This window comes from Talpa occidentalis, unplaced genomic scaffold (genome assembly GCF_014898055.3).
Source record: "Talpa occidentalis isolate TD23 unplaced genomic scaffold, MPIMG_talOcc4v2.1 talOcc4.5, whole genome shotgun sequence".
In the NCBI taxonomy this organism is placed as follows: domain Eukaryota; kingdom Metazoa; phylum Chordata; class Mammalia; order Eulipotyphla; family Talpidae; genus Talpa; species Talpa occidentalis.
Genome location: NW_023604861.1, coordinates 102,433,204 through 102,447,026, shown reverse-complemented (window position 1 = coordinate 102,447,026; position 13,823 = coordinate 102,433,204). Strand labels below are relative to the sequence as shown.

Below are 13,823 nucleotides of genomic sequence, written 5' to 3'. Positions count from 1 at the left end.
TCCTGTCTTGACAATGGCAATATCACTTTCCAAGTTTTCCTGCACTACTAAACTCCAAATCATTATTGCCGAAGAAATCTCCCTTCTCATTGCCAAGTAGGTTCCCCAGCTGTTAGGTGCCAAACATCTGAAGTTCTACCGCTGCTTCTTCCTACATGTCACCACTTAACTTACTGGACATTACTCTAGGTTCTTGTTTACTAACATCTATCCCCACAAGAATGTAATGCTCTTTTGTTCCCTGTTGTATTATCATTAACTAGAAGAAAGTCTGACATATTGTAGATTTTAAATCATTGATTGATTGACCTAACATGCACCTTAAAAAATTCCTGTTCTATATTCCAGTATTTTTCATCCCTTTCATTGAATGATATTTTATCTTCTTTGCCCCAACTCTTCTACAACCAGTTAGACTTCTCTCAGTTAACGTGGTTTTGTTATACCATGCACTGTTCATAAATACGCTGGTCTTTAGTTATAGGACAACTCCTCTGTCCTGGATCCTTCTACAGGAAGGTAGGGCACTAAATCAGTCAGTGGAATTCCAGGAGATGGAGACCTGGAGAAAGTGTTCCTCACCCTTGACAAAGTGGGAGGATGAACAAAGCAGAGACAACTGAGGTCCAAATCACCAGTCATCCATCTCCAGGGCTGCTATACACAAAGGGCCCCAGAATAGGTATTTACATAGGAGTTTAATCAACTGCTCCAATTTGTGCAATTCATGGCTTGCCTTCTGGGCTGGCAAGCATGCTGGGAAGGTAACTGACACTGTTGATACTGTTTATTGAAATATGACTTCTTCGAACCCTGGCTAGATAGCCTCTGGCTCCAGATATAGGAAAGAGACCTCATAAATCCAATAATGGGATGATTGGGTTAGGGGCTCCAATGCTGGCTGTGAAAGAGGTCTCCTCAGCATCCTAAACTCCTACCTCCTGAGCAGAATCTCTGCAAATGGTGCCTGAAAATCTGTATATTTAGAAAGATAATTATCTTTTTTCTTTGCCATGTCAGAGGACTGACTTTTGATGGAAAACCCCTAGGCGGGAGCAACTTTGGCATTTTTCTGAGCTCTTAATTAATGCAGGCAACCCTTAAAAGCTAGATACTTGGAACACCAGACAGAATGTTTTCTGTCACACAGTGTCCTTCCAACACAAATGCCATTGCTGAGAAACCCATATCACACACCCCCAGGGGACTGCAGAATCGGATACACATTTAAAAAATCAACAAGCTGCCTCTAGTCTTCTTTGGAACAAGATTCATCTAAATAAATAAATAAGCAGGAAACATTCCAGGAAAAAGTCAGGGTGGAGACTTAAAGATGGTTCTTTGAGTAGAGAGCTGACTGAAAAGAAATGTTTTCCGCTACTTAATAATCTGAGAAGTGGGAGGAAACTATCAATAATATATGCAACCAGTTTATTTTGCAGTGTCAACAAGAGAGCTAAGCAACAATGTCCATGTGTGAGGATGCCACAAGCAGCATTCAAGCACAGAGAGGCGGGGCCTGTTTGCCTCCAGCTCTAGTCTTTTCAGTTACGCTTCTTCAACTTCAGATCCTTGTCTGTCACAAGGGGAGAAGCGAGTCCACCTTGCCAGGATGGTGAAAATATGGTGGAAGTCTTCATTGTGGTCATTGGCACATAGTAGGTGCTTTGTGTTGTTATTTTTGGTTTCCCAAAGATGGGTGGGGAAGGAATTACAATTTCAAGTGTACTGTAAGTAGAATAAGGGTGTCTTCCCAGTCCCAAACTGGACATGTGTTTGGTGAGAAAAGATGTAGGTGTGAGACAAAACTAACCAATATTTAAAATGAAGATGTTGATGTTGACACTAAGACCTTTCAATAGTTTATCACCTTACTTTGTCATGTATCTAAGACTCCTACGTAAATTAGCATTACCTTTTTGAAGTAATTTTTCTTCCTTCCCATTGATCATTGTAAGTCTTTCCAACTGCGTCAAAATCTATCACAATGGACGATGAATTAACATAAAACAGTAAGACGTAGACATGAGAAAAGATAAATATGAAAGTTGTTTTCTGAAATATGTCATTTAGCCTGAGAAAACACTGGGACCAAATGTGGAAAATCTGCTAACATGATTTCACCTGTTTCTTCCGATGGAAAAAAAAAAAGAAGCAAATCCATGAAATGTGGGATACAATATTCAGCCTTTTTTTTAATAATCCTCTATGGTATCTAACACAGTGCAAAGCACTCAATAAATACTTTCTGATACTTTAAAAATAGACTTAAACTAAGGGATCTCAACTACAAGGAACTTGTTCTCTCTCTATTCCCCTTTTTAGGTTGAAGCACTAGCAACACTTATATGGACTTTTTTTTTTAAAATATAAATAAGATTCTCTGAATACTTTGAAGAATATTTTGTTGCAATAAAATTAGTTCAGAAATTTCATTTGCAGAAGTGTATTATTGGCCATTTGTGCCAAATTTTGACTGACCTTTAAATATTATTTTTGTTTTTTTTTAAACAGAAGAGGGGAAAAAGCAGTTACTATTTTTACTTAAGAGACTATGCAGCAAAACTTAAGTAAATACCGTGCTAATCATCAAACCTCTTAATGGCCACGTAATCTTTTTCTATTCAGAGTTTCACTGTTACTACTTGAGACAAGAAGATGACGTGTGTGGGAAGAGGGGAACGTTCTTAAATTTCTCCCTTAGAAGGCAGAGTGGGGAGAGACAAAGAAAGTTAGAAGTTAGAGAAAAGGAGAAAGAACATGGTAATGATTAGGAAAAGTCCGAACCACCCTAATGCAGCACACCCACCTGGTCCATGCAAAACTGACCAGTGCAACCTACATGGGCTTTTTCTCCACCTTATCAAACCAGACAGACAAAAACATATTTGTTTTAAACACCTGAGATTAACTGGATAGATTGAGGCCAGTCCCTACCTGCCCATTCTTAACCTTGTCACTGCAAACCTGGGATGCAGGGTTCCCCGCTGCCTCTGAAATAAACCCCAGATCTCAATTCCAGTTTCAGACCTGTCTTGCTCTCCTGTGACCCTAGCTTTTGGTCATGTTCCCATCCTTGCCCCTGATGCCTCTTGACTTCAGTCAAATTATGTGCCGGTCTCCTTGCTGTTCCTCCAGCCATTACCATTTTTCCTCTACCCCGAATGTCATCCTTCTTCCTCCTCACCCTTCTACCATAAATGCTGTTCCAGCCCAAGTATGCTAGGGTTTCCCCAACCCTTCAATCAGGTAAAATGGCCACTATATCACTCTCTTCTCAACCCCTGGTTCATCTCCCCCTCTTGAAATCACTGGCAATCCCTGAGGTCTTCTCTCTCCTTCATTCAGTCAAATGCTTAAAGGTAAGTTCTGTCCCTGATTGACTATAGGGTGAACAAAGCAGAGACTTGCATCTTTACCAAATGAATAAAAAGGGCTACATTTACACAACTTATGCCCCTCCATGGCTTAGAAAAGCATACTTACAGGACAGGGAACTTTGCTAACTTCCTGGGACAAGGTTTTCCAATGGACCTACATTTCCCTGGCAGGCAGGTGTTAGCAATCACTCTGGACAATCTTGTTCTAGCTAGTTTCTTGTTTACTTGAATAACTTACTGAATTTATGACCGTCTACTTCCCGGATCAGCGGTTCTCGGCCCACATGACGATAGCTGCACAGCACAATCACCTGTGAGTGTTTAAAAATCCCTCTGCCAAGGCTGCACCCCAGATCAATCACGTCAGGACCTATGGGGGTGTGGCTCAGGCATCAGTGGTCCCTAAGGCTCTCCAGATGATGCCACCATGCAGGCAGGACTAGCAACCACAGTCCAGACAAGGGAGGGTGATCGTATTCAGCAGACAGCTGTTCTATTTGTACATATCTGGTAACTGGCAGAGTTAACTAATATAGCAACTCCATTTTCTATGCTGACCTGGAAGACTGGGACCAAGTAAACAGAGAGTTCAGCTTCAGGAACTTGTTCACAACAGTAGCTTTCCCCAAAACAATTTATGGTCTCGACAATCTGTTCCCCAGACCCCAGTATTTTCCACTTTCCCACGAACCCATTTTCTACACACTAAGAAACATTACCTTACCAAATTTCTTAAAACTTACAACTGGGAAAAATAATTTAGAATCCTGATCTTGCAGTTAAATAAATCTCAGAATTTGAGGTCGATGATCAATAGTCACACAAGGTGAGTGATGTTGGGTGTAATTCCCCACATGAGTACAATAGCAAAAACGTAACCTCCCTTTCTCCCTGAGTCAACTCAGTAACCCACTGTGTTAATCTGGAGACTGCTTAAACCTTGAGGGAAATTTGTTACAAAGAGGTAGTCATGGCAAGTTCTCACCAGACTTTTAAACTCAGTGAAGTCTCAGAATGCATGTCACAGTGGACTATAATTATATATTTTCTCTCCAGGGAAGAACTTCTGTGAATCTTTGCATTTAGTTTTATGTATTATTCTTTGGTAGATTCTATTTGTGAAACCTGGTTTCTCCCACCTACATCTACCAATTCCCTATTATATTTGAATTTGTATGAGATGGCATCTCATTGTGGTTTTGATCTGCAGTTCTCTGATGATAAGTGATGATGAGCATATTTTCATGTGCCTAATGGCCATCTGTATGTCTTCTTTGGGGAAGTGCCTTCTTATGTCCTCTGCCCATTTCTTAATTAGGTTATTTATTTTCTTTTTGTTGCATTGTATGAGTTTGTTGTAGATCTTTGATATCAGCCCTTTGTCAGAAGAATGTTTTGAAAATATTTTCTCCCTTCTGTCTGGGCTGGACACGTGGAATTCACCTACAGAACCCATCCTTCCCTTGGATAGAGATAAAGCTCACAGACTTCCCATCTCCTGTCCACATGTTCCTACTTCCACCAAAACTTGCATTTCTTAGCACCTCCTTAGGCTGACCAGTTCTGAGGCCTCCATCCCAGATACCACATATACATATACAAAGTAATCCAGATTCTGCTCTGATCACAAATGACCAGTTGTGCCATCAAAAAGGGCCAAGTACCCAATCAACAATATTTTGTTTTCGTCCCCTGTGTTTCTTCATATGATGAAAGAACTTCTCAGCTTAGAACCTTAGCATCAGGCAACATTGTGTGCCCCTCCCCCCTTCTACAATGTCTGCCAATGCTACAGACACAAAGCAAAGCGGCCCTGTAATAACAGAGCCAGGGAGGCCAGGGTAAAAAAGGATGTATAAGAGAGAGAGTTCTTCTCAGTCTTCCCAAAATGATGAAAGTTAAGAATTTTGCTGTATTTTGAAGCACAAAGGGCTGTGACCACAGAATTCAAGGGACAGTTCTAATTCCACTTCTTACCACTCATTGGTCTTAAAGGTGGCGTTAAGGAGGGGAGGTCTACAGACCTCTAGAGTAGAATAACCCTACCTCACCTCCAGAGAAGTGCATTAGAGAAGCCACACCTGTAACTCTCTCCTTGGCCTCCAGCCCATCAATTTCAAGCAGGCTTCCAGGTGGATATGAAATTGGCCTACACTGCAAGGCCAGAGTTCTTGCGTGGAGTCCAGAAGTTGCTGTGCACTCATCACTGTCCTCAGCCTTTCTTCTTCCCTTTCAATTGTTGACATTTGATTCTGTGTTGAAATTAGACTGTACACCACTGCACATTCCCTTTATCTTTGTATTTTCCCTTCTCCCTCCTCCTCTTCCTCTACCCCATAGTAACTAGCCTTAGCCCAGATTGACACTCAACAATAATTTGTCAAGTTTATCAGTTAACATAGTAACAAGTGAGACCATGAATGAGAAATCCCATCATAAACTGAGTTTTATTTCTGGGACTGTTTTATTTCTGTGGAATGTTCCCATGGCCATACGTAGGCAAAGTGTTTATCACTTGTCACACACGCAGGAATTCAGGGCTGGACAAGAGAGTGTACTGAGTGTACTGGAATGTCGCACCTGCCACAATCCCTTGTGGCAAATACAACCATGCCCCCCTCCCAGTGCTCATGTGCGGGAACTAAGACTCCCTAACATCATGCAAGTGAATATTCAGTCTATTAGGTAAAATTTGACAGACTAGCAACATCCTTCCAGTCTATGACTTAAGGTTACCTGAAGATCAGAATAAAATACATGCTTGAAGAGTCCAGCAAGATGGCAACAGAGTAGAGGTATTGGGCTCACCTCTTCCATACACTCACAACTAGATTGCAATAAAGTAGAGATAAAAATACCTCGAGGGAAAATGGATAAACACAGCACATATTAGTAGCAACAATTTAGTGGAAATGGGTAGGAAAAGCTTTAAATGAGCTCTGTAGTGATAATGGGGTGGTACAACCCATGAGAGGGAAGGGTAACTGCTGTGCAGAGCACCCTAAGTTGCTGGCTCTGGCACACACCCAAATTGGGGACTCCTAAGACCCTGCACTATACTAGATAAGGGGGTTCATGAGTTGCCATCCAGAACAGAAGGTACATTATTAGAGAGATGATGAAAGCAATGAAAATACCAATGGCCAGATGAGTCACACTCTTGGGTATATATCCAAAGAATGTGAAACCATCAACGCAAAAACCCGTATGCTTCACAATGCTCATAGAAGCAGTATATACAATAACTAGGACATGGAAACAGCCTAAATATCCACTCACAATTGGATCAAAAAGATGTGGTAGATCTGATCTATGAAGTATTATAAAACCATTAAAAGGGATGAAAAGTATGTCCAAACTTATGAAAAACAAAATGGAGGGCATTTGGGAGAGTTATGTATAGTAAAGCATATCAGAATCATAAAAACAAATAATGGAAATTTACATAGCAGACAAACTGATAATGTAAAACACTTTCAAAAACAGTAGACATCAATAAGTACTATGAGGACTCTGAGGTTAAGAGGGAGGGGAAAAGGAGAGGGGATATTAGGGTTGATGGAAGGAATAAAACAACAAAAATCAATCAATTGATCAATAAATAAAATCCAGACTATTTGTTGTGGCCACAAATGCACACAGTGATCTGGCTTCTGCCTCTGTTGCCAAGTGCACCTCAAGCCTCCCTCCCAGTTACTCATATAGACAACACAGGCTTGTAGGAACCTTCTGTTGCTCCAAGAGGGCTCTACTGCTCTCCTCCACCTGTCTGCCTCAGACTTCATCCCTCCTCCCCAAAGATTCCCATCACCAGGCTAACCCATCTCAACCCCTTAGTCACAGTCACAGCAGTGGCCAGGCTCTTCCACGTTGCTTATCCCACATGTGCACCTCATGCTGAAGCTTGGCTTATTTGCATGGCCCTTGCAGGCAAAGGCAAGATCTCCCTCACCTACTATGATATTCTATAGTTGGGTACCCAGCACACTCTAAAAATATAACCATTCATCAAATCAAAGTTATGATCACAAATGATTTTAAGACAAACTCAATACTACAACATACCTGTTAGAATGGCAAAAATCCAGGGCCTCCCTGGTGGCACAGGGGGTTGAACACAGCACTGTGAGGCTGTCCGTGGCCTCTGCAGTGAGGGTTTGATTCCCAGCCAGCTAGGGAGATACCCACAAGGGGTGGCAGACCTCTCCTGTCTTGCCCGCTGCTCCCCTCAGCAGTGTTTTTGGTCTGTCGGCCTATTCTGTTCCCCGCTCTGTCTCTGATGAATCCTCTCACTCTCCTGCACCTCTGGCCTATACCCCGGTTTTTGTATGCATAAATAAATATATCTTTAAAAAAAAAAAAAAAGAATGGCCAGCCAAAACCCAGAAGACAGATAACATCAAATGCTGGTGAGGTTCTGAGCAGCAAGAACTCTCAGTCATTACTGGTGGGATGTGACCATTGGGAAGACAGTTTGGCATTTTCTTACAAAATTAAACATGCTCATACCATGCAATCTAGCAACTATGCATGTTGGTATTTACACAGAGGAGTTGAAACTTACATCTACATAAAAACCAGTACATGGATATTTATAGAAGCTTTATTTGTAATTGCAAAATCTTAAAAACAACCAAGATATCATTCAGTAGATACATGTATAAATAAACTGTGGTATATCCAGATGGTGGAATATTATTCAGTACTAAAAAGTGAGCGATCAAGCCATGAAAATACATGGAACAACCTTAAATGCTTGGTATTAAGTAAAAGAAACTGACCTGGAAAAGCTACATGCTATGATTCCAATTACATAGCATTCTGGAAAAGGCAAAGATCTGGAGAGAGTAAAAAGATCCGTGGTTGCCAGGGGCTAGAGAGTAGGAAGGGAAGAATAGGAAGAATACAGAGAATTCTCGAGGAAGTTAAGCTATACTGTATATTATAATGGTGTATACACGTCTTTATACATTTATCCAAACTCACAGAATATACACCACCAAGAGTGAAGCCTGATGGAACCATGGAGTATAGGTCATCATGATGTGTCAATGTAGGTCTAACAATTGTTGACAAATGCACCACTCTGGAGAGGGGAGCATATTGATAATAGAAGATGCTATGCATATGTAGGGGGAAGAGAGCATATATGAAATCTCTGTATCTTCTACTCAATTTTGCCATGAAATTATCAAATATTATTCTCCTCTTTATTTACTCAAGATAAGTTCAAACCATTGCTAAATATCAGTTTGGTCCTGATTTGAACCAAACTAGGGGTCAGGGTGGCATTCTGTACCCCACACCTCTTTTCATATTCAAACCAAGTCATGAGACTTGCGCTTACAAAAGCTATGGCCTCTGTTTCCTGGTTTCTACCCTTGGTTGCTATTTATTTGATTGATACCCACTTAAAGTGTTAAAGATTTACTCAATCAAAACTGAAACCAACCCAAACTAAACTAAGCAAATAAAATAACCAAGGTGCCTAGAAAAGTTCCATTTTCTTAAATCTCCTATGATTCCTTTTTGAAATATTCCTTCTCTGTACAGTTGGGTTGATTCCTTCAAGAAATATTTATTGAGCCCCCACAGGGTGTCAAGCCCTAAACCAGTCCCTAAAGAGAGAAATACATAAAACCAATCCCCCATGAAAACTCTCATTGGGGGTCTGTAGGGTAAGGAAAAATGTCAGGCTTTTCTGCCCTCCCACCATCAGAATAGATGACGGATCCTTGTGGTCCTGAATGCATGCCTGATGGATTAGGGTGTGGGCATAGGTAGATGGGATTCACCTGGGCTAAGACTGTGCTTTTAAGGGCAGCGTCACCAGGACGCCAGTAGAAGCCAAAAGAGAAGCCAAGAGAGAAGCAAGAGAAGCAGAAGCTGAGAGAAGGCCAGAGAGCCCAGAGTGAAGACCTGCTGGGGGCTGGGAGGACTGCCAGCCTCCCGGCCCCCCAGCACCTCTGCCTGCCATATGCCTGGTGAACCCCAATAAAAAACCTGCAAAAAGCCACTGAGGACTCTGACTCCTCCTTTACCTGGTCTGCATGGGATCAGAAAACCTGCACCGTGTCCTGTCCTGACCCTACAGGGTCAGAGCAAGGCTGGTGGATGGTGACCTTGAAACAAGAGAAGAGTGCACATTGTCTTGTCCGCAGGTGGGATAAATAACAACAGAAAGCATTTTTAAGGTAAAGTATGTCCATGTGCAGCTGAAATACACTTGACACTGCTGCTGAATCTATGAACCAAGATCTATGTTGTAACATACTTTCCAAATTTAGAATTAGAAGACACTTAAAAAATTCCACTCACAGCTTTCTAAAAGCTACCTATTTTATAAGGTGAGATTATAAATAAACTTCAGTAACAATAGTAATAGCACCATTTTGTGTTTTTACCTTTTTTTCTACTCAAAGAATTTCCCTCTTTCAAGGTCCCTTGTTTTCTTTACAGTCTGGTGGAGGAGAGGAAGTTCAGTCCTTATCGTACAATTTTATAGATAAAAAAAGATAAAATCATAAAGATGAGATTTGCACTAGGTTGGTGAAAGCACAAATGGTGAAAAGGTCAGTGGAAAAGTGTCTGATTCCCCACACTCAGCACACTTTCTGGGTGACATCAAATGAGGTCAGAAGCCTCAGAAATTAATTTGGCAAGTTACTGTAAGAAATGACTGCTTTCACAGTGAGTAACCAAAGAGGTCAAGAAGATGAACCCATAGGGGCAGAATAGGAAACCAGAAGGTTTGACAGAGGGTTCCTAGAAGCAAATTAAAACAACGAAGCTACAAAAACCTTTAGCTAGTCATCAGGTCAGCACACTTTTTTGAAAAACTACAAAGCCCAACTCAGGGGAGAGTGCTATTCACCCAGTGCTGCAGCGGGATGCAAATTAATAGCATGTTCCTCGGTTAGTTTAGTAGCATGGCTCAAAACTGCAAAAATGCTCATGCCCTTTGACCCCCACAAGTCTACTTCTAGAAAGTTACCCCAAGGGAATAATCACAAAGAGCTGTAGAAGTATAGCTACAGGACGTTGTTTTTAGAAATGTTAATAATAGAAAAGGAAACAAGTAAATTATTACCCATGTGAATTAATAAATTAACCATGTAATGTGATTTAAAAGTTTTTGTAGAAAGAAATGTATTATCACAGCAAGATGCTCACAATAAATTGCCAAAAGGGAAAAGCAGCCAGTGTTGTACCAGCATTTTTTCAAAATGTAAATGTGTACAGCGAAAAAATATCCACCACCATGTAAACAGCATTAACTTGTAATGACAAGTCTATGTCCCATCTCTTCTGCTTATCTGTGCATATTCTTCTTTAATTTTATTCGTGACAGTGAGCTTATGCTACTTGGGGACATCTTTAAAGGATCTGCTTTAGAAGTGTGTGTCACACATGACTTGACCGTGGCTGTCACCTCTTTGTCCTATGTAACCTAACAGGCTGTGCCCAAACAATGTTTGCTGGGTGGAAAATCAACAACTGCATCACCTGCATAGTTGCTAACTATCTCTTTAAATTCCTCATCACTATTGAGATCTAATTTATCTCAGAAGTGCTCCCCACCCCTTCTAGGAAGCACCATCTCCTCCCTTCTCCCATCGGGTCCATACATTGAGAGTAAACACGAATCCTCCATGTTCCTCCAATCAGTCCAGTCGCCAGGGACTGACCCCCATGATTCACCAAATCAGTGAGCAATGAGCCGCATCCTTTGAAACATCCTTCCCACTGCCCACTTCACACCTCCCAGCCACAGTGCAAACTAGCATTTGTGTAAGTTTTAAGTTGAATAGAACTGAACAGTAGATTTCCTTTTGTTCTCCTTTTTATTTTCATATTTCCTTCCTTTTTTTTTTTTTAAAGATTTATTTATTTATTTATACAAGCACTGGGTACAGTCAGAAGCTCAGGAGGGTGAGAGAATTCACCAGAGTCAGAGCGGGGAACAGAACAGGCAGACCGACGAAATACACTGCTGAGGGGAGCAGCGGGTGTGGCAGGAGAGGTCTGCGCCAAGTGGGACCCTGCCCGGCAGCCAGGGATCCAACCGGCGCTGCAGAGGCTGCGGGCAGCTTCTCAGCCCAGCGCTCAACCACTGCGCCACCAGGGGAGGCCCTCATATTTCCTTTCTTTAATCTTTCCCCTTCCTGTTTTCTCATTCTTTCCCACACATGACTGATGGGGATTTTAGAAATCAAGCATTCCCAATAAGAAATACAAGGCAAAGTTTATAATGCCTTCTAGGAGCACACAGTTTTCTTAAAATTATAGGAGTAACATTTGCACAGCTTGTTAATATGACATTTTAAGCCCTTACTGAAGGGAGCACACAGGTCTTGCTGATATGTAAGACTTGCAATGCAGTCCACAGAAGTCTGTTGATGATAATGGAAAGCCTTCGGTCAAACATTGGGCCAGATTATGCCCCTCTAAAACTGTAGAAACTTAATGGAAAACAATAAAATGCTTTCATTCTAACATCAACGATTACATTTTAAAAGGACCTTGTTTAAAAGACCCTTCATTTAAACCTCAAGATTTATCATGTCACATAACTATTGATGGCTGGTAAGTAGTATACAGTTACAAAATATATTTCCCATGTATTTCAGTGACACCTCCATAGAATAAGACTTATGTAGTCAGAGGCAAGCTTTTGATTTGGCTCACATTTACCTCTGAAGGTTAAATATGCATAAAGAGTCACAGAAATCCAGGAATACTTACACTCTTGTTTCAACAAGCAGCATTACCAGTTATATCAGATTTCATGAGTCCTTCCTAAATACTTCAGCAACAACACACATGAACAAAAAGAAAGGAGGAAAATTACAAGGGAAAAAAAAAAACAACCCGATCATCTTACCTTCTCCTTTCTGCAACATCAGGGCATGTGGCAAAGGGGGGCCGCCTTGGGAGGGAAGGACTCCCAGCTAAGCCCCTCAACTTCTTCCCCCAAATGAAGCCAGCTGAGTTGATATCGGCTATTCGAAACAAAAGTACATTTTGAAGCCAGTCGGATAGAGTTGCTGATTCCTACTCTGCTTTCCCCAAAAGGCTTTTGGCCTGGGCTGGGAAACGTGAAGATGATGCCTCCCACCTTGTCAGACCACCCAGCTGGTGCGGACAGTGAGAGTGGAGAAAGTGGGCTCCCCCAGACCTGTGAGAGAGCCCTCTCACGCTTTAATTCTCAACAATGACACATGCAGGGAGCTATGAACAGGAAACTCAGTACCTGGCAGACAGCCAGAGTCATTCAGAAAATGTGCCAAATGTTACAAAATACCACCACACTCTGCTGCACATTCACCGCTTAACGCTCTGCAAGGCTGCGTCTCTCCTCATGTGACTTCGCACTATCCCCGGACAAGGTCTGCCGTGGGACATCCAGTCAGTCATAGGTTCCCGTCAGCAGAGTCTCCTGGAGTCCTGGCCAGGACCGGGGTCTCGTTCTCTGCCTCTTCTGTTGACCTTCCACTACTTCTTACAACAATGGCCACAGACTCGAGCCCCTGCAATGCCACAGGACCCTTACTTAATTCAGTCATTTCTTAATACAGGGGTTCTTTGTGATTCCCTCCATCTATTCCCCCATCCCAGTGCCCTGGAAACATTGTGAGGCTCTCTTCAGTGGATAGAGCCACTGAAATCCTCATGTGTCAGGGCAGGGAGGATGTGGGGAGACAGGACCATAGCCAGAGCCTCTGACCTGATCCATCCACAGAGACAGTGTTGTCCAGTTACCTCTATTTCTCTCTTATGACCCCTCCAGAAGCCAGATCCAAAGTGCCCAGGACTACTTGAAAATCTATAGCACAGAGAATCTGGCATTCAAGATCTGACCTCAACATACCATTCCACCTTTTTGCCATTGCCTGTTACAAATTCCCCCTAGATCAATCTGGGTGGGCCACCCACTAACTAGAAAATACTCTTGAAGCCTGGGCTTGCTCATGCTCTGCGACCACCATTCTCTCCCCATCTCTCCTTATCCACTCACACATGCCAACATGCACACAAACACAATCCTCCATATGTCTGGTCTTTACCACTATACACTCAAGAACACCCTGTTCTGCATCCTGGGCTGATTCTCCCCATTTTGAACCCATGTCTTGTCTCTGTGATAATAGCAAACAATAACAGAGACAGCAAGAGTGGGCATTTAGTATGTGTTAGAAACTCTTCTAGGAAATTTCAAATCTTTAGACCCATTTTATACATGAAGAAACTGAGGCATAGAAAAAGTGATTTCCCTTAGTCCAGCAGGGTAGAATCTGGGTTGTGACCAGCCCGGCAATGCTCATCAAGTATTACCTGGAAGCAGTGCTATTTATTTGGGAACAGGGCATATCTACTTAGGGACAGTGAAATTTCCTCACACTTATTGATGTGCTTTCCAGAAAACATCCCAGAATGTCTGCC

At 42.0% G+C, this 13,823-nt stretch overlaps 1 protein-coding gene across 2 annotated transcripts in view; it reads right to left on the bottom strand.

Annotated features, from left to right (window-relative positions):
* The window catches only part of IL1R1 (interleukin 1 receptor type 1), a 63,518-nt gene extending 50,935 nt beyond the window's left edge, over nt 1-12,583 (bottom strand). For both annotated transcript variants that reach the window (XM_054701964.1, XM_054701966.1), the window contains exon 1: nt 12,265-12,583. The gene's annotated coding sequence lies outside the window, so the exon portion shown is untranslated. The remainder of the gene's footprint in view (nt 1-12,264) is intronic.
* Nucleotides 12,584-13,823: the final 1,240 nt, after the last annotated feature.